This window comes from Hyperolius riggenbachi, chromosome 10, assembly GCF_040937935.1.
Source record: "Hyperolius riggenbachi isolate aHypRig1 chromosome 10, aHypRig1.pri, whole genome shotgun sequence".
Taxonomy (NCBI): Eukaryota; Metazoa; Chordata; class Amphibia; order Anura; family Hyperoliidae; genus Hyperolius; species Hyperolius riggenbachi.
The window spans coordinates 269,313,054-269,340,129 of record NC_090655.1 but is presented as its reverse complement, the minus strand read 5'-3'; the positions used below and the strand labels follow the sequence as shown (position 1 = coordinate 269,340,129).

At 45.6% G+C, this 27,076-nt stretch overlaps 1 pseudogene; it reads right to left on the bottom strand.

Moving 5' to 3' along the window:
- Positions 1-27,076, bottom strand: part of LOC137537193 (zinc finger protein 850-like) — a 139,754-nt pseudogene that overhangs the window by 18,779 nt on the left and 93,899 nt on the right.

Here is a 27,076-nt window from a genome sequence, read left to right as displayed (position 1 = left end):
TTTTACTTACCTGGGGGTTCCTCCAGCCCCTGGCAGCCTATGTGCCCCTCGCCACAGCTTTGCTCCTAGTCAGTCAGGGTCTCCTTCGTAGCAGCAGCACACCCGGCCAGGTCGGCAGCTAGTGCGCATCCACAAGTACGTGGCTATGCCGCTCTCAATTGTGCTCACATTGCCAGGAGCTTTGTGCGCAGATGCAGTATTTCTGCGCCTGCGATGAACGCTGCTGACTGACCAGGACGGGTGTGCTGTTGCTACGAAGGAGACCTCAGTAGACTGGCTGTGAGCAAAGCTGCAGCGAGGGACAGATAGGCTGCCAGGGGCTGGAGAAAGTAAAACTGATTTCTTTGTTTTTGCCTGATGTTTCCTTTAAGGCAGACAGCACTTTTTGACCATGTGCATTTTGCCACAAACGACAATACACACACTGCAGCTCTGGTCATTGTAGTCAAGTTCGAGAAGCGCATATAATTTTTTTCCCGTGATTTTAAGTCAGAGCTCACTGCTTTTTCCGGCATGATGTGCACTCTTTTGATTCCAATGTATTTTGCTACATCCAAAACTTCACTAACCCTGCCTGAGTCTCTAGAAGGATGTAAGTGTGTGTGTGTGTGTGTGTGTGTGTGGGGGGGGGGGGAGTGTTCTGTAAAACGCACGGCCACTTGTGCTGCAGACAAACCATGACAAGTGTGCTCCCTGCCTGAGTCTCTAGAAGGGTGTAAGCTGGGGGTGTTCTGTAAGACCCACAGCCACTTGTGCTGCAGACAAATCATGACAAGTGTGCTCCCTGCCTGAGTCTCTAGAAGGGTGTAAGCTGGGGGGGGGGGGGGGTTCTGTAAGACCCACAGCCACTTGTGCTGCAGACAAATCATGACAAGTGTGCTCCCTGCCTGAGTCTCTAGAAGGGTGTAAGCTGGGGGGTGTCTGTAAGATGCACGGCCACTTGTGCTGCAGACAAATCATGACAAGTGTGCTCCCTCCCTGAGTCTCTAGAAGGGTGTAAGCTGGGGGGTGTTCTGTAAGACGCATGGCCACTTGTGCTGCAGACAGATCATGACAAGTGTGCTCCCTGCCTGAGTCTCTATAAGGGTGTAAGCTGGGGGTGTTCTTTAAGACGCATGGCCACCTGTGCTGCAGACAAATCATGACAAGTGTGCCCTCTGCCTCAGTCTCTAGAAGGGTGTAAGCTGGGGGGTGTTCTGTAAAACACACGGCCACTTGTGCTGCAGACAAATCATGACAAGTGTGTTCCCTGCCTGAGTCTCTAGAAGGGTGTAAGCTGGGGGGAGTTCTGTAAGATGCACGGCCACTTGTGCTGCAGACAAATCATGACAAGTGTGTTCCCTGCCTGAGTCTCTAGAAGGGTGTAAGCTGGGGGGAGTTCTGTAAGATGCACGGCCACTTGTGCTGCAGACAAATCATGACAAGTGTGTTCCCTGCCTGAGTCTCTAGAAGGGTGTAAGCTGGGGGGAGTTCTGTAAGATGCACGGCCACTTGTGCTGCAGACAAATCATGACAAGTGTGCTCCCTGCCTGAGTCTCTAGAAGGGTGTAAGCTGGGGGGTGTTCTGTAAGATGCACAGCCACTTGTGCTGCAGACAAATCATGACAAGTGTGCCCTCTGCCTCAGTCTCTAGAAGGGTGTAAGCTGGGGGGTGTTCTGTAAAACACACGGCCACTTGTGCTGCAGACAAATCATGACAAGTGTGTTCCCTGCCTGAGTCTCTAGAAGGGTGTAAGCTGGGGGGAGTTCTGTAAGATGCACGGCCACTTGTGCTGCAGACAAATCATGACAAGTGTGCTCCCTGCCTGAGTCTCTAGAAGGGTGTAAGCTGGGGGGGTTCTGTAAGATGCACGGCCACTTGTGCTGCAGACAAATCATGACAAGTGTGCTGCCTGCCTGAGTCTCTAGAAGGGTGTAAGCTGGGGGAGTTCTGTAAGACGCACGGCCCCTTGTGTTGCAGACAAATCATGACAAGTGTGCTCCCTGCCTGAGTCTCTAGAAGGGTGTAAGCTGGGGGATGTTCTGTAAGACGCACGGCCACTTGTGCTGCAGACAAATCATGACAAGTATGTTCCCTGCCTGAGTCTCTAGAAGGGTGTAAGCTGGGGGGAGTTCTGTAAGATGCACGGCCACTTGTGCTGCAGACAAATCATGACAAGTGTGCTCCCTGCCTGAGTCTCTAGAAGGGTGTAAGCTGGGGGGTGTTCTGTAAGATGCACAGCCACTTGTGCTGCAGACAAATCATGACAAGTGTGCCCTCTGCCTCAGTCTCTAGAAGGGTGTAAGCTGGGGGGTGTTCTGTAAAACACACGGCCACTTGTGCTGCAGACAAATCATGACAAGTGTGTTCCCTGCCTGAGTCTCTAGAAGGGTGTAAGCTGGGGGGAGTTCTGTAAGATGCACGGCCACTTGTGCTGCAGACAAATCATGACAAGTGTGCTCCCTGCCTGAGTCTCTAGAAGGGTGTAAGCTGGGGGGTGTTCTGTAAGATGCACGGCCACTTGTGCTGCAGACAAATCATGACAAGTGTGCTCCCTGCCTGAGTCTCTAGAAGGGTGTAAGCTGGGGGGTGTTCTGTAAGATGCACGGCCACTTGTGCTGCAGACAAATCATGACAAGTGTGCCCCCTGCCTGAGTCTCTAGAAGGGTGTAAGCTGGGGGGTGTTCTGTAAGATGCACGGCCACTTGTGCTGCAGACAAATCATGACAAGTGTGCTGCCTGCCTGAGTCTCTAGAAGGGTGTAAGCTGGGGGAGTTCTGTAAGACGCACGGCCCCTTGTGTTGCAGACAAATCATGACAAGTGTGCTCCCTGCCTGAGTCTCTAGAAGGGTGTAAGCTGGGGGATGTTCTGTAAGACGCACGGCCACTTGTGCTGCAGACAAATCATGACAAGTATGTTCCCTGCCTGAGTCTCTAGAAGGGTGTAAGCTGGGGGGTGTTCTGTAAGACGAACGGCCACTTGTGCTGCAGACAAATCATGACAAGTATGTTCCCTGCCTGAGTCTCTAGAAGGGTGTAAGCTGGGGGGTGTTCTGTAAGATGCACGGCCACTTGTGCTGCTGACAAATCATGACAAGTGTGCTCCCTGCCTGAGTCTCTAGAAGGGTGTAAGCTGGGGGGTGTTCTGTAAGAAGCACGGCCACTTGTGCTGCAGACAAATCATGACAAGTGTGCTCCCTGCCTGAGTCTCTAGAAGGGTGTAAGCTGGGGGGTGTTCTGTAAGATGCACGGCCACTTGTGCTGCAGACAAATCATGACAAGTGTGCCCCCTGCCTGAGTCTCTAGAGGGGTGTAAGCTGGGGGGTGTTCTGTAAGACGCATGACCACTTGTGCTGCAGACAAATCATGACAAGTGTGCCCTCTGCCTGAGTCTCTAGAAGGGTGTAAGCTGGGGGTGTTCTGTAAGATGCACGGCCACTTGTGCTGCAGACAAATCATGACAAGTGTGCTCCCTGCCTGAGTCTCTAGAAGGGTGTAAGCTGGGGGTGTTCTGTAAGACGCATGGCCACTTGTGCTGCAGACAAATCATGGCAAGTGTGCTCCCTGCCTGAGTCTCTAGAAGGGTGTAAGCTGGGGGGTGTTCTGTAAGATGCACGGCCACTTGTGCTGCAGACAAATCATGACAAGTGTACTCCCTGCCTGAGTCTCTTGAAGGGTGTAAGCTGGGGATGTTCTGTAAGACGCATGGCCACTTGTGCTGCAGACAAATCATGACAAGTGTGCTCCCTGCCTGAGTCTCTAGAAGGGTGTAAGCTGGGGGGTGTTCTGTAAGACGCACGGCCACTTGTGCTGCAGACAAATCATGACAAGTGTGCCCTCTGCCTGAGTCTCTAGAAGGGTGTAAGCTGGGGGGGTGTTCTGTAAGACGCACGACCACTTGTGCTGCAGACAAATCATGACAAGTGTGCCCCCTGCCTGAGTCTCTAGAAGGGTGTAAGCTGGGGGGGTCTGTAAGATGCACGGCCACTTGTGCTGCAGACAAATCATGACAAGTGTGCTCCCTGCCTGAGTCTCTAGAAGGGTGTAAGCTGGGGGGTGTTCTGTAAGATGCACGGCCACTTGTGCTGCAGACAAATCATGACAAGTGTGCCCTCTGCCTGAGTCTCTAGAAGGGTGTAAGCTGGGGGGTGTTCTGTAAGACGAACGGCCACTTGTGCTGCAGACAAATCATGACAAGTGTGCTCCCTGCCTGAGTCTCTAGAAGGGTGTAAGCTGGGGGTGTCTGTAAGATGCACGGCCACTTGTGCTGCAGACAAATCATGACAAGTGTGCTCCCTGCCTGAGTCTCTAGAAGGGTGTAAGCTGGGGGTGTTCTGTAAGACGCACGGCCACTTGTGCTGCAGACAAATCCTGACAAGTGTGCTCCCTGCCTGAGTCTCTAGAAGGGTGTAAGCTGGGGGGGTGTCTGTAAGATGCACGGCCACTTGTGCTGCAGACAAATCATGATAAGTGTGCTCCCTGCCTGAGTCTCTAGAAGGGTGTAAGCTGGGGGTGTTCTGTAAGACGCACGGCCACTTGTGCTGCAGACAAATCCTGACAAGTGTGCTCCCTGCCTGAGTCTCTAGAAGGGTGTAAGCTGGAGGGGGGGGGGGGGGGGTTTCTGTAAGATGCACGGCCACTTGTGCTGCAGACAAATCATGACAAGTGTGTTTCCTGCCTGAGTCTCTAGAAGGGTGTAAGCTGGGAGTGTTCTGTAAGACGCACGGCCACTTGTGCTGCAGACAAATCATGACAAGTGTGCCCTCTGCCTGAGTCTCTAGAAGGGTGTAAGCTGGGGGTGTTCTGTAAGATGCATGGCCACTTGTGCTGCAGACAAATCATGACAAGTGTGCCCTCTGCCTGAGTCTCTAGAAGGGTGTAAGCTGGGGGGGGTGTTCTGTAAGATGCACGGCCACTTGTGCTGCAGACAAATCATGACAAGTGTGCCCTCTGCCTGAGTCTCTAGAAGGGTGTAAGCTGGGGGGTGTTCTGTAAGATGCATGGCCACTTGTGCTGCAGACAAATCATGACAAGTGTGCTCCCTGTCTGAGTCTCTAGAAGTCACATATATTTTGCCGTATAGCAGGAAATGCACACAAAATCACATTCTGGGCTCTTTTACATTGCATGCAATTGTAAAGTCCTGCATGCTGTCTGTTCTGCATTTTTCTTCTCGTTTTGCAAGCATCCAGTAAAAATTGCATCAAAATTGGAATCAAATCAGAATCGGTTTGCGATTTGCAGTGTAAAAGAAGCCTTAACGGTAAGGCACATTCCAAATTGCAGCTCTTTTCAATTCGCAATATACCTTTTTAAAATCGCACAACATGTTGGATCTTTACGCACAGTGTACGTAAATTGCGTGTAGTTTGCATACAATTATTTCTTATGGGAGAAAAACTAATGAGTTTTGAATTCCTTTTTTTCAAAAAACCCAAATATGATACTTTGTTTTTCCCCATTAGGAGCGTTTAGCCTGTCTAATTCCCCCTCATCTGTAACTAATCACAACTGTAATTTGTTCTCAGCTGTGTCAGCTCAGGAATCTTACAGAGCAGCTAATTTGTAAACACAGGATGTTAACCCTATCTCTGCTTCCACAAAAGCAGGAAGTAGACACACTGCAGATTATTGCGGGATTTGTATCACCTGTAACAAAAATGTTCTTTTAAAGTTATTGTGCTGTTGCTAATCTTTAAAGAGATTTTTTAATCATCCTACAAGTTCCAAAAGCTATTCTAATGTGTTCTGGCTTACTGCAGCACTTTCTGCTATCACAGTCTCTGTAATAAATCAATGTATCTTTCCCCTGTCAGACTTGTCGGCCTGTGTCTGGAAGGCTGCCAAGTTCTTCAGTGTTGTGGTTCTGCTATGAACTCCCCCTTCCGGGCCCCTCTATGCACACTGCCTGTGTGTTATTTAGGATTAGAGCAGCTTCTCTCTTCTCTCTCTTATCTTTTACAAGCTGGATAAATCGTCCTCTGAGCTGGCTGGGCTTTCACATAGTGAGGAATTACAGACAAGGGCAAAGCTGTTTGCAGGAAGAAAAAAGCAGCCTGAAACTTCAGTGCATGAGAGATGCAGGGGGAAAGAAACACACAAATGATCTCTTGAGATTCAAAAGGAAGGCTGTATACAGCCTGCTTGTGTATGGATGTATTTTCTATGTGTGGACATACTGTACATCAACCTACTTCCTGTTTTGGTGGCCATTTTGTTTGTTTATAAACAAACTGTTTTTAATCACTTTTAATGCGGCGGGGAGTGGCGGGGAGCAGCGAAATTGTGTCAGAGGGTAATAGGAGATGTCCCCTAACGCACTGGTATGTTTACTTTTGTGCGATTTTAACAATACAGATTCTCTTTAAGAGCAGAGAGAACGTTCTGAGTTCAGGTCCATTTTAAGCTGCCTGCACCTCCACAAATGGCAGGATTAGCCAAGACGGAAGCCTCTTCTGAGATAAATTACTCACACTGCAGTGAGTAATGGGCAGCAAGGCTGGAAGGTTTCCTCTATGACAAGCTTGGCAAAAAGTCAAGGAGGCTTCCAAATAAATCCCGACTGACACATATCCATACACATGTAATGGGAGTCGGAGTACTATGTGATGCAAACTTCCTCTCTGCATTGGTACATTTACTTCTGGCCTATTTCACTTTACAGCCCAGTCTAGAGAGCTTCTCTACAGTTACCTCTTTGTTGTGAGACTACGGGCCTCATGTTATCATATCTCATACTATAAACACATCTCCAGGCACCAGAGTCATCTGCTCAATAATAATAATATATTTACTGATAGGGATGCTCAAATACAAATTCTGATCAAATCCTTTCATCCGGTTAATTAAAATCACCTGTGCAGGGGGAGGGGGGGGGGGGGGGCGTGTCCACACACGTCAGGCGACTACAAAAACTCCCTCCTTCCGGGTTGAAGGAGGAAGTGTTTGTAGTCATATGACGCTCGTGGACTGCATCGTGGGAGGCGCTGAGGGACATACACGTCAGGCGACTACAAAAACTCCCTCCTTCCGGGTTGAAAGAGGAAGTGTTTGTAGTCACATGACGCTCGTGGACTGCATCGTGGGAGGCGCTGAGGGACATACCTAAGAAGATGGCTGATGGGTAAGATTAACAACCCCCCCCCCGCACAGGTGATTTTAATTAAACAGATGAAAATCCAAATAACACCTATACGGATTTCATCCGAATTCATATCTGAGCATCCCTATTTACTGAATGAACAGTAATTAGCCCGCGATTGTGCAAACAATACAACTTGATTGTATCTGACAGAGACACACACACACCATTCAGCCTCTCACTGCAGTGAGTAATGGGCAGCTAGGCTGAAGGGATTCCTCTATGACAAGCTTGGCAAAAAGCCATGGAAGCTTCCAAATTAAAAAAGGTAATAAAAGGTTAAAGAAGAAGTATAGCTTAAAGAGACTCAGAGACAAAATTATATAATAGATTTAATACATACCTGGGGCTTCCTCCCACACTACCAAGACCCCATTTTGTAAAGAAGACACCCCAAGGTATTCCATGAGGGGTATAGTGAGTTCATAGAAGATTTTATTTTTTGTCAAAAGTTAGTGGAAAATGGCACTTTGTGAGAAAAAAAATCAATTTCCAAATGTGTCTTCTTTCCAAAATGGGGTCATTAGTGGGGTTCCTATACTGCCCTGGCATTTTAGGGGCCCTAAACCATGAGGAGTAGTCTGGAAAACAAATGCATAAAAATGACCTGTGAAATCCCAAAGGTACTCATTAGACTGTCACACATGTGGTATCGCCATACCCATGCTGGGTGGGAAAAATATCTCTGTAAATTGTCAATTTAGTGTAAAAAAAAAAATCAAACGAAAAAGTTGTCATTTACAGAGATATTTCTGCCACCCTGCATGGGTATGTGTGAAAAGACACCCCAAAACACATTATACTACTTCTCCTGAGTATGGCGATACCACATGTGTGGCACTTTTTTTGCTGCCTAGCTGCGCAAAGGGGCCCAAAGTCCAATGAGCACCTTAAGGCTTTACAGTGGTGCTCACAATTTAGCCGCCCCCCTCCCCCCCCCCCCCAATGCCAGAGCAGTACAAGTACCCCACAACTGACTCAATTCTGGAAAGTAGATACCCCAAGGTATTCATGGTGGGGCATGGTGAGTCTGTGGCAGATTTCATTTTTGTTTGTCACAAGTTATCAGAAATGGAAACACTTTGTTTTTTGGTCACAAAGTGTAATTTTCCGCTAACTTGTGACAAAAAAGAAAATCTTCTATGAACTCACCATGCCCCTCAGTGAATACCTTGGGGTGTCTTTCCAAAACGGGGTCATTTGGGGGGTATTTATACTATCCTGGCATTCCAAAAACATGAAAGGTGCTCAGAAAAGTCAGAGCCGCTTCAAACAGCATAAATTCACTTTTTTGTACCATGTTTGTAAACGCTATAACTTTTACCCAAACCAATAAATATACACTTATTGGATTTTTTTTTATCAAAGACATGTAGCACAATAAATTTGGACAAAAATGTGTATAGAAATTTTACTTTATTTGAAAAATGTTACCACAGAAAGTTAAAAATATTTTTTTGACAAAATTCCTGTCTTTTTTGATGAGTATAATAAAAATTAAAAATCGCAGCAGCAATCAAATGGCACCAAAATAAATCTGTATTAGTGACAAGAAAAGGAGGTAAAATTCATTTGGGTGGTAAGTTGTATGACTGAGCAATAAACTGTTAAAGCTGCAGTGCTGAATTGTAAAAAATGGCCTGGTCACTAGGGGGGTTTAAGCCCAGGGTCATCAAGTGGTTAAAGAGTAACTGTCAGGCTGCAAAAGCTAATTTAAACCTCTATTCTCCTGTGTTAAACAGTTTAGAAGGAAGCCAAAAAGGCAATACTGAAGTTAAAAATCTCTCTTACTTTTGATGTGTGCTGACAGCAAGGCTCTGTATTCCCAAGCTCTTAAAAGGACGACAGGCCGCATAGCATACTGCAAAGCATTCTGGGGCTGCTTGGGTCCTCTCCTCGGCTGCTAGTGAGAAGTTACAGTCTCATGTTACAACAGCCAGCACTGAAAAATCTCCGGGCAGAGTACACTGCAGGAGTCGGCTATTGTTCCTAGCCACATGGCTAATTAATATTCACTGCACAGTAGTGTTGTATTTTTTCTGAGTGGAATCATCAGGAAGCAGGCAGGACATGACGACACATTTGGCTTCATAGGAGACAGACAAACATGGAACCTGCCATGAGCTGTCAGGAGCATCATTCTCTGCAAATACTATATAACAATTCTGTGAAATCCAAACTTGGACAGTGAAATGCATATGTAATGTAAGTACAGCCAATCTTTAGCTACTGATATATGTGTTTTTTTTCTCTAAGACCTTATACCTAACAGCTCCTCTTTAAATAAAATTTTCACTGTGATTTGCAGGTACTGTAGCAGAGGCCTTACATATGTGGCATGCTGAGCTTTACCTGCCTATACATGTTTGGGAAGTAATAGCACATCCCTTCTACAGATTAGCACATTAGGGCCCGCCCACAGGATGTCCCCCCACCATGATCCCTACTACCCCCCTACTACCAGTAAGGATCAGTCCTCAAATGAAAATGTCTGTTTAGTTCCACCTGACTTACAAGAAACTGTAACAAGAGGGATATGGAGGCTGCCATGTTTATTTCCTTTTAAACAATACCAGTTCCTGGCATCTTGCTGATACTCTGCCTCTAATACTTTTAGCCATAGACCCGGAACAAGCATGTAGCATGTCAGATGTTTCTGATATTATTGTAAAATATGACAAGATTAGCTGCATGCTTGTTTCTGGTGCAATTCAGACACTACTGCAGCCAAAAAGCCCAGCAGGGCTGCCAGGCAACTGGTATTGTTTAAATGGAAATAGATATGGCAGCCTTCATATCCCTCTCATTACAGTTGTCCTTTAAGGGTAAAGGGTAAAAAATATGGCACTTTGGGAAAGTACAGGGCGGATGCAAACATTGCGTAATGTTTGTGTTAAATGCGAACGCTGGGAACTGTTTATCCATCACTATTGCCCAACAGACTTGGAGGCGGCACAGCAAAGGCTTAGCAGTTGGAAGCTGTATTGAAGCAAGTAGAGGTAATCAACATGATTCAGGCGTAGCCCTTCCTGAGGTCTACCACACCCCTTTCCAGTGACACCTAAATACCCCTCACACAGGAAGTCACATGATATGCAAATTAATCACATATCTAAACAAAAAAGAACCCCCCAAATAGTAAAAACAAATAAAAAAGCAAAACAAAACAAAACAAAATTATTGTTAAACACTAATGGATTGGAATGGGTACGATACCAATCGCTGTTCCCAAAACCAGAGTCCTGCTTTAGACATTTTCTGACCATCCTCAGAAAGCACTTCAAGCTGAGACCCTCATTGAGGCCTTGTGGTTGAACACAATTAAATACTTTTATACACCTACCTTCATGCTGCAGCAGGACTTTCTTCCCATCTTCCCCTCTCGGCAAAGCCGGTACATTATTATTATTTATTGTATTTATAAAGTGCTAACATATACATTCACTTTCTTTATGGGCAAAGTATCCAATTTATATACCCTACTCTTAATTCTCCGATCTCGGCTGTACACAAAAGCTGGCGGATCACTGAAGTGTTTCCCATAGGAAGGATCTTGGTTCAAGAACAGCTTCTTACCACCGATGAGTGAGGGATAAGCAGAGCTGAACAAGCCTGTTATTGGTCACCGCACTCCACTCTCCATCCTCTCTACTTCCGGCTATGCTGGGGAGATGGAGAGCAGTGTGCTATGGCCAGTTCAGGTTCATTGAAGGTTAGGCTATGTTTCCCTGCTCCTTACTTACCACCAGTGTGAGATCTCTCATGTCTGACAAGGTTTCCTCTATCACCAAAACATTTCCCACACTCAGCACACGAATAGGGCTTCTCACCAGTGTGAGATCTCTCATGATTGACAAGGGTTCCTTTAGTTCCAAAACATTTCCCACACTCAGCACATGAATAGGGTTTCTCACCAGTGTGATATCTCTCATGTCTAACAAGGCTTCCTTTCTGTCTAAAACATTTCCCACACTCAGTGCATGAAAAGGGCTTCTCACCAGTGTGAGTTCTCTCATGACTAACAAGGGTTCCTTTAACTCCAAAACATTTTCCACACTCAGCACACGAATAGGGCTTCTCTCCAGTGTGAGATCTCTCATGTATGACAAGAACTGATTTGTGAACAAAATACTTCCCACACACAGCACATGAATATGGCTTCTCACCAGTGTGAGTTCTCGCATGACTGACAAGGGTTGTTTTAACTCCAAAACATTGCCCACACTCAGCACATGAATAGGGCTTTTCTCCAGTGTGGGATCTCTTATGTCTACCAAGGTCTGATTTCTGAACAAAGCATTTCCCACACTCAGTACATGAATGGGGCTTCTCACCAGTGTGAGATTTCTCGTGTACAACAAGGTATGATTTCCGAACAAAACATTTCCCACACTCAGCACACGAATAAGGCTTCTCACTAGTGTGAGATCTCTCATGTACGACAAGATGTGATTTCTGAACAAAACATTTTCCACACAAGGAACAGGAATAAGACCCTCCAGCAGGGGGAGAGCTGTGCTGGATATGAGGTCCCTCGGGGTTAGATAGGTGAGGGGAGTCTGCGGGAATATTTTGGGTCACCAGGATATCTGCAGGAGACTCTTGTCCAGTGACATCATCATCCGTTGTACAGTCTGTGGATACAGAGAGACGAGTCTCTGAGAGGTTCCTGATGCCGGGACTCTGCCCTGCAAATAGAGAAACATCATCACTTCCTGTTAGAGAATTCTGAGGGGAGGAACAATTATCACTAGGGATGAAAGGAAAGAGGATGGTCAGGAAGCTGCTGATAATTCAAAATTTTTGTATAATTTCTCATTTATCTTGAAGGACAACTGTAGCGAGAGGGATATGGAGGCTGCCATATTTATTTCATTTTATTCAATAGCAGTTGCCTGGCTGTCTTGCTGATCCTCTGCTTCTAACACTTTAAGTCATGCACCCTGAACAAGCATGCAGCAGGTCAGGGGTTTCTGACATTATTGTCAGAACTGACAAGTTTAGCTGAATGCTTGTTACTGGTGATTTAGACACTACTGCAGCCAAATAGATCAGCAGGGCTGCCAGGGAACTGGCATTCTTGGCAGCCTCCATATTCTTCTCACTACCTTTAGTCAACTTAGGCAATTTTGTGCAGATCCATCACATAAATAAGATTAAGAAACAATAAAATTACAACTTGGAATGTAATAAAATAGGTACAAAGCCAGGGAGGAGAAGCCTGTAGAGGGCAGCCTTGGCAAGTTGCTCTGGCTTTTTTTATTTTATTTTATTTTTTTCAATGTTGTCTTGTGCAAACCAAACCGGATAACCTTCACCAGTAAACAATTGTTCAAAATGGAGGCGCCAGATAAGGATAAAATAGTTGAAAACCTTATTAAAAGGGTGAGGTAGTGGTGAACTTACCTCCTACAAGTAGACACACAATCAGTTATTTACTGAAAAATATCTTTATTCAAATAGACTCCAGAGTGATAGCAACGCATTTCACAGGTAACATCCTGCTTCATCAGGCAGTATTTGAAGCTTGTAAAGATCCAGACCAGGTATGAGCACCTCCGTCCAGTAAACAAATACTAAGCATTCAGGACTTGTGGGGATTCTGACCAGTGGACTTGTGGGGATTCTGACCAGTGGACTTGTGGGGATTCTGACCAGTGGACTTGTGGGGATTCTGACCAGTGGAGCTACAGTGCTGAATCAGGCAGTGAGGCTTAGAAGAGGCAAGCTCTCATGGATCCAGGTGCACTTTTGGCATAGAGGACTGTGTTCACCGCTACCTGGAATCATACTCTCTAATGTCACGTCAATATGCAACAAACTAGATGAGCTGCAACTACTAAGGAGGACGTTAACCTCTCTGCTGCTCTTTGCTTCACAGAAACTTGGCTGTCTGAGCCGATTCCAGACAATAGGCTCAGTTCACTAAGACTGATATCATTTCCTCACTGGTGATATCTCACAGGCAGCAGAAGAGCACACTTTTCATGTCAATTCACAAAGGTTTTCACCTCATGCTTTATTTTAAAGCTGGATTTCTTATTTTAAGCATACATATGATATTTCATGTGTTATTTAGGAATACATGTGGTATTTTTGTGGTATTACTCCCTTATTGCAGTACACAGGAAATCTGGTTTTCACTGGTGCATACCTAATTGTTTGCTTGCTGTTTATGTCAATCCGCTCTTATACATCTATTACATGAATTGTACATCTGTAGATTGCCTTGTATATATCTGCTGTAGAGAGGTAGTTAGGGTTGGTCTTCTGGGATATGTGGTGCACCATATGTTTCTGATTGTTTGTATAGATTCCTATTGGTTGCATCATGCATACTCATGTGTATATGTACACAGTTCTTTCGCGCTCCTGTAAATTAACACACATTTATTCACATTCCAATCCACTCCTCTGTATTCCTTGCAAGGGATCTTCTGTTCTTGTTGACGTTACAATGTGCATGAGCAGATCATTAGACCCGGATTCAATAACGACTTAGGAAGCTACTTAGGAAGCTATGTCTGGACAAAGAGAGGGCAAACTACAGAAGGGCATCAGTGAAGAAAAAAAAACGATTTCCCAATCGATTTCCATAGAAGTGAATGGAAATAGATCGAAAAATCGATCAAAATTCAGATCGGACATGTTGGAAAAAATAGATCTGGCAGGTAAATCTGCCCGAAAATTGTATGGTGTGTACCTAGCATGAGAACACTCACAGGATTTGCATCTCTCTACCAACAGGCAGACAACATTTCCTAGATCTGAGCGATCCAGACAGTCATTGTTCCCCCCCCCCCCCCCCCCTCCCTAGCTGTGCCTAACCCAGGGTTGTGGAGTCAGTGCAAAAATCCTCCAGCTCCTGAATTGAGAATTCCACCGACTCCTCTAATTTGCATATTACAATCTTGTTGATTGAAAGTATGCAACATAAAAGGCATCTCATCACTAGCAAGGCTTAGGAATTTTAAGGATATGTTAAGATGGCATCTGCTTTTGTGAGCAAACAACTCTACCCTGTCAGCCATCCCGGCTTGTCATTGCCAATGTTAATGCCCCAGCATGCTGTCTGTATAATAAGATTAACCAAAGTCCCATGTAAGCCGGGTTCCAGTGTGTAGCCCTGCCACCTTGCAGAAAAAGGCCTCTAGCTTTTCTATATCTGATATAGAGAAGGCCAGGGCCATTTTCTGCAAGGGGGCAGATCTATGCTCCGGAACCCAGCTAATACGGAGTTCCAGTGAATCCTATTAAACAGACAAGGTGTTTGGACATTCTAGGTTTTAAGAATTAGTGTACCTCTGTATGTTTTTATATACACCAGATGCATTTTACCTAAACTTAGAATATAGATGTAGAGTAGCTGTTAAATAGGAAACAAAACTAGTCCGTGATAAGAATACGTGTAGAGGGGGAAGACAGGGTCAAAGAACATGGATCAGGCCCTAGGCAATGTAATTGTGGATACATGTAGTGTTGTGCAGGTACTCTGTAGGGGAATGAGGGGATTCCTCCTCTATTACACATTCTTCATGCACATTCTGAACATGGATCAGGCTCTAGGCAATGTAACTGCAGGTACATGTAAGAGCGGTGTGCAGGTACTCTGCAGGGGAATGAGGGGATTCTTTGTCTATTACACTTTCTTCATGCATGATCTGAACATAGATCAGGCCCCTAGGCAATGTAACTGGGGGTACATGTAAGAATGATGTGCAGGTACTCTGCAGGAGAATGAGGGGATTCTTCCTCTACTACACATTCTTCATGCACAATCTGAACCAGGTTTATGGGTGATAGACAACACCTCTGTGTATAATGTGCACAACATTCTCAGTGGATTCCCTGCAGCTCTGTGGTGTGTGCATATGTACTACAGTGTAACTTAATTCGTAGTAACCAAACCATATCAAATGAAATGATTTCACGAGCAAGGGACTGCATACATTTGCATACAAAATTTGCATAAACCAGCATCAACACAAAATTATTTGCATCTCACTGACCATGCCTATGCGTGACACAGCTACACATCAGGCTTTAGTCTTACAGCATAAGAATAAGGTGGTAAGAGGTGCCAAGCAACTACTTGACTCCGTGCTGTGTATTGCTCCTGTTATTTATTGCCTGAGGAAGCGGGTTCTTGCCTGCGAAACGCGTTGCGACATTCATTGGGAGTATATGAATAAATTGTATATTATGTGAATTCCGACAGTACATGTGTCTGTTTGGGGTTGCCTGGTCCACCACCACAGCCCAAACATTTTTTAGCTTTTTATTGATTTTTTATCCTACCGGCGCCTCTGTACATCTCTACGAATCTAGAAGACCACCCTTGGTGGAAGGGTGACATACCCTAATTTTTTTCTCCTATCCACAGAGAGCGACATCTTAATCCTGAGTGGGGACAGGCTTGTTCTCCCCACCTGCTTTAACCACCCTGGCGTTCTATTAAGATCGCCAGGGCGGCTGCGGGAGGGTTTTTTTTTAATTAAAAAAAAACTATTCCATGCAGCCAACTGAAAGTTGGCTGCATGAAAGCCCACTAGAGGGCGCTCCGGACGCGTCATTCTGATCGCCGGAGGCGATCAGAATTAACAAGGAAGACCGCAATGAGCGGCCTTCCTTGTTTTGCTTACCACGTCGCCATGGCGACGAGCGGAGTGACGTCATGGACGTCAGCCGACGTCCTGACGTCAGCCGCCTCTGATCCAGCCCTTAGCGCTGGCCGGAACTGTTTGTTCCGGCTACGCTGGGCTCGGGCGGCTGGGAGGACCCTCTTTCGCCGCTGCACGCGGCGGATCGCCGCGCTGCGGCGGCGATCAGGTAGCACACGCGGCTGGCAAAGTGCCGGCTGCGTGTGCTGCTTTTTATTTCATGCAAATCGGCCCAGCAGGGCCTGAGCAGCAGCCTCCGGTGGTGATGGATGAGCTGAGCTCGTCCATACCGCCCGGCTGGTTAACAGTGGTTACCTTGGAGGTAACCCTGGTTTGTGAGTATAATACTTACGTTATAATTTTCATCCCCTTCCTGTCTAATACATACTACACTATATTGGGCTCTCGGTCTTCTACCCTTACATTTCTTTATATAGTCATATCACATGATAATTGACCACTCCCCTTACTCTGCACGGATTCAAGCCATCCAATCACTGCCCATCCGCCTAGCAGACCTTATGGAAACTACTAAGCTTGTATGCAAAGTAGGGATATGGAGTTGTCTATCCTAGTTCCTGTCACATCCCAGGGTGAGCAGGGGAAGCCGCCTACAGCCGACATCCACATTCTCCCTCCTGGTAATAACTTACCAGTCAGCTGATATCATCAGGTCACCACCCTTCAGGGATGGATGTGATGGGGGACTGGAGTGTTAGCGTGTGAGAGGCAGCATCACCGCCCACAGCATGTTGCCGACCTATGAGCAGGAGGCAGCAAGTAAACACACTGTCCTCTGTGCCTGGTCAGGAGGGAGAAGTGTATAGAAATATTAATGGTGCAGGTCTTTACTACGATCATCAATTCCATCACAACATCAACTATGACTGTTCAGCTCCATATGACAAAAGGTGAGACTGCAGCGCATCATCCAACATAAAGAATAATTGTCTGCAGCTTATCTTTTATGCAAGATCTTTATGCTAGCAAGTGGAGAAAGAGAGCGACCAAGACTGCCTCTGACCCCACCCACCCTGCTGACTCCATCCTCCAGCTTATGCCTTCAGGAGTGACATACCGGTCAGTCACAACAAAGACTTCCAGGCACAGAACAGCTCCTTCCCTCAGGCGGTAGTCGTGCCTAAAGGGAACCTTAACTGAGAGGGAAATAGATATTTCCTTTTAAACAATACCAGTTGCCTGGCAGTCCTGCTGATCTCTTTGGCTGCAGTAGTGGCTGAATCACACACCTGAAACAAGCATGCAGCTAATCCAGTCTGATTCAGTAAGACCACCTGATTTGCATGCTTGTTCAGGGGCTGTGGCTATAAGTATTAGAGACACAGGATCAGCAGGAGAGTCAGGCAACTGGTATTATTTTAAAAGGAAAAATCCTGCAGAACCACGCTAGAGCTGCTAGGACTGGAAAGCATTACAGCATAGAAATGAAAATGAACACTTCTCACCATGTTTACTACCACTATAACTTACTGTATACACTGTCCTTGACTTGTAATATCGATACCGTTCTTGTATCCCACCTGTGTCTGTTAAGTAACCGTAAAGTCAAATTCCTTGTACATGCAAACGTATTTGGCCCCCCCTTCCAGATACTGTAAAGCAGCAAGATGAGAGGTGTGCAGTGTAACAGTGCATGTGAATATATTCTCTATCAGCTGCAGCCAAAGACATATTAATGCTGATCACTCACCTGCTCTGGTCTCTGTAAGAGGGTCCTTCTCCATAGTTGTCCCCATCATGTCACCCTCCCCTGCAGACTGCTGATGGCTCCTCACATACATCTCTTCTTCTTCCTTAAGCACTCTTATTATTAAACCTTCCCCCATAGACTGCTGATCACATCCCACATATGTCTCTTCTTCTTCCTCTTTACTTGCCCTGATCATGCCTTTCTCTTCTGGGGACAGTTGATCACTCCTCACATATGTCTCTTCTTCTTCCTCTTTAATTGCCCTCATCATGTCACCTTCCTCTGTAGACTGCTGATCACCCCTCACAAATGTCTCCTCTTCTTCCTCTTTTATTGCCCTCACCATGTCACGCGCCTCCATAGACTGCTGATCACCCCTCACATATGTCTCCTCTTCTTCCTCTTTAATTGTCCCCATCATGTCACCCTCCTCCGTAGACTGCTGATCACTCCTCACATACGCCTCTTGCTCTTCCTCTTTAATTGTCCCCATCATGTCACCCTCCTCCGTAGACTGCTGATCACTCCTCTCCTGTTCTTTGAGCTCAGATCTCAAATCTGAAAATAGTAAAATTATAGCTGTAAGATATTAGCACTGCAAATCAGAGCACAGAAAAGAACATAATTTGCTATGGGGTGATAATCTCCCATAAGCTGTGGTCTCTGCACATTCAGTACCACTGTCCTCTCTCCCAGTGTGCCTTGCTCATCATCTGGTGCTTCTCTCCTCCTCTCCATGCACACATTCCTGGGAGGTTACAGCAGTGCCAGCAGCGGTAGAAGGATGAGGATGTGAGGAGAGAACAGCTGGAGACAGAGGGAGATAGGAGCAGAGGCCTGCAGCTAATTAGCTATAAATTATCATTACTTATGGCTCTGGCACCTGATCAATTAGGCAGAAGGGACTGTGTGATACGATTGATAATCAGTAAATGAATAAATGTGTATTATGTATATTGATTAGCCGTACCCAGGCTATGCATATACATAGGTTAGGATTTAGTTAGTGTTAGGCCCCTCCCATGGAGGATTGACTTCTTCGCAGTGGGAGGGACGAGTACTTAATAGGTTGCATGCAAGCTGTTAATGGAAACCAACATCCTCCTCTAGTGGTAGACAGGTCATGTGTATGCTCGGTGTGTATTCGACCCCACAAGTGGGGCTTGCACTCTTTTGCAGGTAGGCATTAGTCTGTTTTTAAGTAGCGCTGCTCATTTCCTTGCTGTGTACTGCTGTAATTTGTTTTTGGTCAGCTGCTCCCACTTAACAGCCATGCTTTTGGTGTATATGCAGAGCCTCTGTTTGGGTTCAAGGTGCGTTTGTAGTTCCTGGGGGGGCTCAGCGCATCTCTGATGGAGGCCATTCGGAGGCGGCCTGGTGTTGAGCTGATCCACCTTTTGTGTATTATGTATAGTCAATCTGTATTTTATAGTCTGACACTTCTCTAATAAGAAGTGATAGAATATTGAACTGGACAGTTCAAGCAGCAGAATGAGAACAGGAGATTTTGAAGCCCATCTCTCTCAGCGTGAGGGAGGGCAGAGGTTAAGGTATATTTGGAACTATAGACAGAGCCACACAGTAGAGAGAAGCATAAATTACATAATAGTCAATGTACAGTGTATTTGGACTATGTGCTGAAGAATTGTATTTTGTTTGTGCCAGCATTATGGGCTGGCCATGATTTGTTTTCAGAGTCAGCAATATGAACTGCTCACCATAAAGGGTTCTGCAGTTCTTTCAGTGCTGGTACAGAATGGTATATAAGGCTGGAGACCACTGGCATTCAGTAGAGCTTCATCCATGGGTAGACGTGTCGGGCGGAATCCAGATATCTCTGAATCCAGAGCTGAATACCAGGGACTCTCCAGCCAGAGTGGGACCCAGATGATGCAATATCTGGTAAATGTATTCATTTGATGTATTTCCTATTTCCATTAATTCACTATTTATTGTTAACCAGTCCATGTATTTGCAATATATATTAGCAATATTCTTTAATTAAATCAAAGCTTGAGAACTGATTATATTTGTATGCCTAATTGGGAACCTGAGCAGTCTCAGTGAGCGGCATCTTGGAGACTAAGCAATACAGACTGCAGCTCCATATCCTGACTATACCTGAGCCCACCTGTCCATCACCTACTAACCCCAAACCCTCCAAGAGCCGTAGCAACAAACCTCCCAGCTGGGGCAGTGCCAATACCAGGACCAAAGCAGCAGAGGCCTCCCAACCCCTCTCCAGCTGCAGCCTCCATCTTCTCTGCCTGTCCTGCCAGCCACGCCCCTTGTTACCTGGCTCCACCCCCTAGCTGTGACCCACCAGCCATCATACATGTGCAGACTCAAACATCTCCCATTCAGCACTACCCAACACCAGTGGCTCCTGACTCCACATTGGCTTCTTCCAATCAGACATACAAAGGATATCGTCATCTGTTGGCACTATCTTGGCACTTGGCACCAGCAGTATCATGAAAATGGACACAATGGACAGATCCTGCTCCTTCAGAACCTCCCTTCCTGAGACCTCCACTGATCTGCAACAACTCGATTGCACAACATATTATTGGCTGCCGGCATTAGTGACTGTTGCTATGAACAGCTGCTGGGAAAGCCATCAGGGGAAATGTCCTCCTTCACAGGGAAGAGATACAGGCCGGCCTTCCATACCAGCTGGGATACACATAAACCTCCTGTGACTGCAGTAATAAACACAGATGATAACAGGTGTATTTAGATGCATGATTTATAGCATAATAAGAAATAAACATAAGAAATAAATAGAAATGTGTTAAAACAGGTAAAACAGAGTAAGCATATGTGAGAAGCACCAGCTGAACATTACAATCCTGACATTTGTATAGCGCTTTTCTCCTGGACCCAAAACGCTCAAGAGCTAAAACCTCTAAGGGTGCGTCCAGGAGGCCACCCGGCAGTGTTATGGAGTCTTGCCTAAGAACTCCTTATTGAATAGATACTGACCCCAAACAGGACTCAAACTCTGTCCTCCCATGTCACAGGCAGTGCCCAGCTACCAGTACACTATCCAGCCACACAAGATGGTAGCTGCTCCACGAGGATCTTATGGGCTCAGTGTTCCATGGCATACAGGATCGTCCAGTCACAGCTCCACTCCGCACTATTCACAGATTATATTCCTCTCTATGTCTCCATCCCTGAGGGGCAATTATCTAACCTAATCCCCCATATAGATACTTTGTACCATTCTCAGGAATAAAGGCCGACTGCCCTACAATAAAACTCTACTACTCCCTGCAAGCTCTCGCCTGAGAGATGTATGCGGCTGGATTCTGCTCACACCCTTCATATCACTAAACATTCCCCCATTACCTGGTATAACATTCCCATCAGCCACTTCTCAGCTATATAAAGCCAGTCACTGATAACATAAGCTCTCTCCTTACAGATGTATGCGGCTGGATTCTGCTCACACCCTTCATATCACTAAACATTCCCCCATTACCTGGTATAACATTCCCATCAGCCACTTCTCAGCCATATAAAGCCAGTCACTGATAACATAAGCTCTCCTGAGAGATGTATGCGGCTGGATTCTGCTCACACCCTTCATATCACTAAACATTCCCCCATTACCTGGTATAACATTCCCATCAGCCTCTTCTCAGCCATATAAAGCCAGTCACTGATAACATAAGCTCTCCTTACAGATGTATGTGCCTGGATTCTGCTCACACCCTTCATATCACTAAACATTCCCCCATTACCTGGTATAACATTCCCATCAGCCACTTCTCAGCCATATAAAGCCAGTCACTGATAACATAAGCTCTCTCCTTACAGATGTATGCGGCTGGATTCTGCTCACACCCTTCATATCACTAAACATTCCCCCATTACCTGGTATAACATTCCCATCAGCCACTTCTCAGCCATATAAAGCCAGTCACTGATAATATAAGCTCTCCTTACAGATGTATGCGGCTGGATTCTGCTCACACCCTTCATATCACTAAACATTCCCCCATTACCTGGTATAACATTCCCATCAGCCACTTCTCAGCCATATAAAGCCAGTCACTGATAACATAAGCTCTCCTGAGAGATGTATGCGGCTGGATTCTGCTCACACCCTTCATATCACTAATCATTCCTCCATTACCTGGTATAACATTCCCATCAGCCACTTCTCGGCCATATAAAGCCAGTCACTGATAACATAAGCTCTCCTGAGAGATGTATGCGGCTGGATTCTGCTCACACCCTTCATATCACTAAACATTCCCCCATTACCTGGTATAACATTCCCATCAGCCACTTCTCAGCCATATAAAGCCAGTCACTGATAACATAAGCTCTCCTTACAGATGTATGTGGCTGGATTCTGCTCACACCCTTCATATCACTAAACATTCCCCCATTACCTGGTATAACATTCCCATCAGCCACTTCTCAGCCATATAAAGCCAGTCACTGATAATATAAGCTCTCCCTACAGATGTATGCGCCTGGATTCTGCTCACACCCTTTATATCACTAACCATTCCCCCCATTACCTGGTATAACATTCCCATCAGCCACTTCTCAGCCATATAAAGCCGGTCACTGATAACATAATCTCTCCTTACAGATGTATGCGCCTGGATTCTGCTCACACCCCTCATATCACTAAACATTCCCCCATTACCTGGTATAACATTCCCATCAGCCACTTCTCAGCCATATAAAGGCGGTCACTGATAACATAAGCTCTCCTTACAGATGTATGCGCCTGGATTCTGCTCACACCCTTCATATCACTAACCACTCCCCCATTACCTGGTATAACATTCCCATCAGCCACTTCTCAGCCATATAAAGCCAGTCACTGATAACATAAGCTCTCCCTACAGATGTATGCGCCTGTATTCTGCTCACACCCTTCATATCACCAAACATTCCCCATTACCTGGTATAACATTCCCATCAGCCACCTCTCAGCTATATAAAGCTGGTCACTGATAACATAAGCTCTCCTTACAGATGTATGTGCCTGGATTCTGCTCACACCCTTCATATCACCAAACATTCCCCATTACCTGGTATAACATTCCCATCAGCCACTTCTCAGCCATATAAAGCCAGTCACTGATAACATAAGCTCTCCTTACAGATGTACGCGCCTGGATTCTGCTCACACCCTTCATATCACTAACCATCCCCCCATTACCTGGTATAACATTCCCATCAGCCACTTCTCAGCCATATAAAGCCAGTCACTGATAACATAAGCTCTCCTGAGAGATGTAGGTGCCTGGATTCTGCTCACATCCTTCATATCACTAAACATTCCCCCATTACCTGGTATAACATTCCCATCAGCCACTTCTCAGCTATATAAAGCTGGTCACTGATAACATAAGCTTTCCTTACAGATGTATGCGCCTGGATTCTGCTCACACCCTTCATATCACTAAACATTCCCCCATTACCTGGTATAACAGTCACAAATCTCTCAGCTATATAAAGTCTTTGTCACTCCAGCCATTGGTAACACAGCAATGAATCTGGCCTGATTTGCCAATTTCAGTATTTGGAAGACTTACACACATCCAGTATTGATTGGCCAATTTGACCACATTCAGGTAATATGAGGGCAAACATATATTTAAGTACTCTTAACAGATTGTGCAGGCAAGCCCCCATACTACATGGAAGGGGTATGATTGTCCAATTACAATAAAATGTGTGTACCCCCTTATGCTTTATATAGCGAGACCTTCACCTGCTTCAGTCCCTCCCATTATCATTAAACATAAGGACATCAATCACATCTCCAACCTCCTAACTGATCTATTCTGGAGGGGAAGTGAGATGACCACTACCAGGGCCGGGACAAGGCTGTCCACCACTAGAAGCAGAGATTACACAGTGTCCCCCCTGAGATTGTGCCGCCCCGGTGTAGGTAGCAGATGTAAGGCAACAACTGAGGAGGAGAGACCGAGAGCCCGATATAATGTGGTGTGCAGTGCTAGTGGATGATATTGATTGTAAACTTGACAATAGTAATACTCACAAACGTAGGTTACCCCAAAAGCCAACCACTGTATAGGCAGCTGGAGAGAGCAGACCTGACAGCACTAAGGGTAAACAGTCACTCTCTGTAGTGTAATATATGCATCCCTCCACCAAGGGCGGCTATCAATAGGCATCAATGATCAGGATAACAGAGGTGCAAAAATACACTGAAAACAGCTTAAAGGAAACCTGAGATGAGGCAGGAGAAAAAAATGATACATACCTGGGGCTTCCTCCAGCCCCCTCCAGACTGATCGCTCCCTCGTTTTCTTGCCATGCCACCTGGATCTTCCGCAATTCTTCCTGGAAACTCCTCTGATCTGAGGCGTGATGTGCATAAGCTCCCGATAATGGGGGTGTGACAGAGGAGCATCCATGGCCAGACCGCGTCTGCAGTGAATGGAGGACTTTCGGGGGACAATTTTGGAGGATAAAGGAGGCAGAGGACAGCGAGGGAGCGATCAGCCTGGGGGGGGGCTGGAGGAAGCTCCATGTATGTATAATATTTTTCTCATGCCCCATCTCAGGTACACTTTAAAGGGAGGTAGTGGTAGATTTACCTCCAGGTAGTCTGACTCAATTAGTTTATAGAAAAAAACAAAAAACCCTTTTATTTTCACGGTTGAAAAAAAAAAGACTAGAATTGGAGTTTAGATAGCAAAATGTTCCCCTGCTGTTAGGTAGCTCCCTCCCTAGTTTAGGTAGACGGATGTATTAGACGACACGCCTCCCCAATATAGACAGCTAGTTGTGCCTCCAGGGGCACTGAAAATGGGGTGTGGGGGGGGGGGGGGGAGGGATATGGCCATTCTCTTGTCTCTGTGATGTGACTGAATTATTACTAGGAAAGTGAGATGCCGGCACTGGAGGGACATGGCTATATTCCATATACATCTTCTCCTGTCTCTGTGATGTGACTGAATTATTACTAGGAAGGTGAGATGCCAGCACTGGAGGGACATGGCTATATTCCATATACATCTTCTCTTGTCTCTGTGATGTGACTGAATTATTTACTAGGAAGGTGAGATGCCAGCACTGGAGGGACATGGCTATATTCCATATACATCTTCTCTTGTCTCTGTGATATGACTGAATGATTACTAGGAAGGTGATATGCCAGCACTGGAGGGACATGGCTATATAATATATACATCTTCTCTTGTCTATGTGATGTGACTGAATTATTACTAGGAAGGTGAGATGCCAGCACTGGAGGGACATGGCTATATTCCATATACATCTTCTCTTGTCTCTGTGATGTGACTGAATTATTACTAGGAAGGTGAGATGCCGGCACTGGAGGGACATGGCTATATTCCATATACATCTTCTCTTGTCTCTGTGATGTAACTGAGTTATTACTAGGAAGGTGAGATGCCAGCACTGGAGGGACATGGCTTTATTCCATATACATCTTCTCTTGTCTCTGTGATGTGGCTGAATTATTACTAGGAAGGTGAGATGCCAGCACTGGGGGGACATGGCTATATTCCATATACATCTTCTCTTGTCTCTGTGATGTAACTGAGTTATTACTAGGAAGGTGAGATGCCAGCACTGGAGGGACATGGCTATATTCCATATACATCTTCTCTTGCCTCTGTGATGTGGCTGAATTATTACTAGGAAGGTGATATGCCAGCACTGGGGGGACATGGCTATATTCCATATACATCTTCTTTTGTCTCTGTGATATGACTGAATGATTACTAGGAAGGTGAGATGCCAGCACTGGGGGGACATGGCTATATTCCATATACATCTTTTTCTTGTCTCTGTGATATGACTGAATTATTACTAGGAAGGTGCGATGCGGACACTGGAGGGACATGGCTATATTCCATATACATCTTCTCTTGTCTCTGTGATGTGACTGAATTATTACTAGGAAGGTGAGATGCTGGCACTGGAGGGACATGGCTGTATTCCATATACATCTTCTCTTATCTCTGTGATGTGACTGAATTATTACTAGGAAGGTGAGATGCTGGCACTGGGACATGGCTGTATTCTAAATACATATTCTCTTATCTCTGTGATGTGACTGAATTATTACTAGAAAGGTGAGATGCCAGCACTGGAGAGACATGGCTATATTCCATATACATCTCCTCTTGTCTCTGTGATGGGAGTTATTACTAGGAAGGTGAGATGCCGGCACTGGGGGGACATGGCTATATTCCATATACATCTTCTCTTGTCTCTGTGATGTGACTGAATTATTACTAGGAAAGTGAGATGCCAGCACTGGAGGGACATGTCTACATTCCATATACATCTTCTCTTGTCTCTGCGATGTGAGTTATTACTAGGAAGGTGAGATGCCAGCACTGGGGGGACATGGCTATATTCCATATACATCTTCTCTTGTCGCTGTGATATGACTGAATTATTACTAGGAAGGTGAGATGCCGGCACTGGAGGGACATGGCTATATTCCATATACATCTTCTCTTGTCTCTGTGATGTAACTGAGTTATTACTAGGAAGGTGAGATGCCAGCACTGGAGGGACATGGCTTTATTCCATATACATCTTCTCTTGTCTCTGTGATGTGGCTGAATTATTACTAGGAAGGTGAGATGCCAGCACTGGGGGGACATGGCTATATTCCATATACATCTTCTCTTGTCTCTGTGATGTGACTGAATTATTACTAGGAAGGTGAGATGCCGGCACTGGGGGGGACATGGCTATATTCCATATACATCTTCTCTTATCTCTGTGATGTGACTGAATTATTACTAGGAAGGTGAGATGCCAGCACTGGGGGGACATGGCTATATTCCATATACATCTTCTCTTGTCTCTGTGATGTGACTGAGTTATTACTGGGAAGGTGAGATGCCAGCACTGGAGGGACATGGCTACATTCCATATACATCTTCTCTTGTCTCTGTGATGTGACTGAATTATTACTAGGAAAGTGAGATGCCAGCACTGGAGGGATATGGCTATATTCCATATACATCTTCTCCTGTCTCTGTGATGTGAGTTATTACTAGGAAGGTGAGATGCCGGCACTGGAGGGACATGGCTATATTCCATATACATCTTCTCTTGTCTCTGTGATGTGACTGAATTATTACTAGGAAGGTGAGATGCCGGCACTGGAGGGACATGGCTACATTCCTTATACATCTTCTCTTGTCTCTGTGATGTGACTGAATTATTACTAGGAAAGTGAGATGCCAGCACTGGAGGGACATGGCTGTATTCCATATACATCTTCTCTTGTCTCTGTGATGTGAATTATTACTAGGAAGGTGAGATACTAGCACTGGAGGGACATGGCTATATTCCATATACATCTTCTCTTGTCTCTGTGATGTGACTGAATTATTACTAGGAAGGTGAGATGCCAGCACTGGAGGGACATGGCTATATTCCATATACATATTCTCTTGTCTCTGTGATGTGACTGAATTATTACTAGGAAGGTGAGATGCTGGCACTGGAGGGACATGGCTATATTCCATATACATCTTCTCTTGTCTCTGTGATGTGAATTATTACTAGGAAGGTGAGATGCCGGCACTGAA